Source organism: Leucopleurus acutus (assembly GCF_964270905.1).
Source record: "Leucopleurus acutus genome assembly, chromosome: 5".
NCBI classification, from domain to species: Eukaryota; Metazoa; Chordata; class Mammalia; order Artiodactyla; family Delphinidae; genus Leucopleurus; species Leucopleurus acutus.
In genome coordinates this window covers 80,123,115-80,125,079 of record NC_139147.1, presented here as the reverse complement: position 1 = coordinate 80,125,079, position 1,965 = coordinate 80,123,115, and the positions used below count along the sequence as shown (strand labels likewise).

The following is a 1,965-nucleotide window of genomic DNA, read 5'->3' as shown; positions in this document are numbered from 1 at the left end:
TTCGCTTGCATTTTTCCTCCCAAATCTCGGCTCGGAGGTAGGGAATCTAGAGGACCAAGGCCGGTGGAAGGGAGCCAGCGGGGCGAGCGAGCGGGCAGCCTCCCTCCTCGCCTCCCGGAGTGACCAAGAAGGACGTGAGAGGGGAAGGAAGGAGAGGCGAGGGAAAGGAGGAGGGAGGGAGGGAAGGCGAGGCTGGAGCGAGGGAGCAAGGAAGGCAGTTTGCAAGCGAGAAAAGAGGGAAAAAACACAGCCGCACGAATCCAGCGAGATCACAAGCCGTACGCAAGCAGCAGCAGAAAGAGCGAGAGCGCTAGCGCGCGTCCTCTCCGCCGTCTGGGGCCAGACAGCCCCCAGACTTGCCCGAAACACCACCCCCCCAAGCACTGTCTCGTCCTTTCTGCTCCGGCCGCCCCCTAATTCCCCTCCTTCCTCTCCTCCACCTCCTTTTCAAAAACCAAAACAACACAAGGGAGGGTGGCAAAAGCCTCCCCAAACCGGCCAATTCACTCAAAGACAACAAGAATAAAATAGTAAATATATAAAAATCTATATCCTAGAGTGGGAGAGACGTGGGACTAATCTTCGGCATTTATTTTAACACCTGACAGCTACAATAAATAAATATATACATTTAGATCAATAGATACACATAGGAAACTTGTAGCCAAAGCATTTGGCAAGAGCGGAAAAAAAGAATTAAAAGGTAAAATAATGATCATGAGCAGCGGCGGCGGCAGCGGCACCAGCGGCAACAGCGGCGGCGGCGGCGGCAGCAGCAGCAGCAGCGGCGGCAGCAACAGCAATAATCACCTGGTGTCCGGCCTTTCCTAGAAACTTCTTGCATCACCACTTCTAAGAACCCCAGTTCTAAGAATCAACAGAGCTCAATTCTCGGAATTTGAGCTGCGGGCCGTACCACTGCTACGTGGCAGGGGAGGACTCGGTGTCAGCTCTCCGCGACTTTTGCCTGCTTTGGCCCATAAAAAACCCTCAAAGCCACAATATTTTCCCACTGTCCGGCATATTTCGGGTTCCTCACAGGCTGGACGTCTCGGGTTTGGAGGTTTCGGTGTGAGGCTCGAGGGGCCAGACGGTGGCTCTCCCTCCCCGGCCCCCGGACGATGGTACAGCCTGCTCCGCCACCGTCACGTGGGCGCCCCCTCTGTGACGTCGGCGTCTTTGCTGTAGCAAAGCTCGGCCTCTGGAATTCTGAGAACTAATTTGCTATTCGGTGACATAAGAGGGGGAGTGCGCTTTGCTTTCCCGGGGTCTGGGGCTAATTCCTCCTCTCTTCCCCGTAAACTCAGCTCCTCGAGCTCAACACACAAAAGGGAGCGAGAGGTTCGAACCTTTGGGAAAAGTCTGTTATATATAGTAGGTTTCGAGGCGAGTAAGAGAAAAAAACAATAAACACCACAGCTCTTTCCAGCTAGAATATTAGGCACCATGAGAAAAATATTTGCCAAGCAGTTTTCGGTGGGTTCATTTGCTTTATTTTTATTTGGGACAGTTTTGTTTTTTGTTTTTTTTTCCTTGTTGGTGTGGTGGCTCGGAATTTGGGGTTATTGTATTTTGATGGGTTTCGGATTTTTGCTTCTGATTTTTGCCTTTTGCAACTTTGTGATGTTACGTAAATCATAGGATCCCGCATCGGTTGGATTTTGTTTTGAGTGTTTTTGCCCCAATCTCATCTCTCAAGCGCTTTAAGGAAGATGTGTTATTTTTTAATACTGATACTATTGAAAGAAGCTTGAATTTTTTGTCGTATATGTTACATCCCAACCCCCATTTTTTGGGGAGTGGGGAGGGTGCAATTTTCTTTCTCCCCATGGACTTTTACTGAGAGGACGCTCCCCTGCACTTGAGAGACATGTTCAAAGGATTTGTTTTGGTTTGTTTCTTTCCAGGACAGCAAGTGGTGGGTTTACTCTTTCTGTTATTGTTGACTCTTAGGAAATTTCTTGC

General features: G+C 49.9%; 1 long non-coding RNA gene across 1 annotated transcript in view; it reads left to right on the top strand.

Annotated features, from left to right (window-relative positions):
• The first annotated feature begins 1,308 nt into the window (after positions 1–1,308).
• The window catches only part of LOC309961963, a 6,977-nt gene continuing 6,320 nt past the window's right edge, over positions 1,309–1,965 (top strand). Inside the window, exon 1 of the long non-coding RNA XR_014326212.1 lies at positions 1,309–1,476. This is a non-coding gene — a long non-coding RNA (uncharacterized lncRNA). The remainder of the gene's footprint in view (positions 1,477–1,965) is intronic.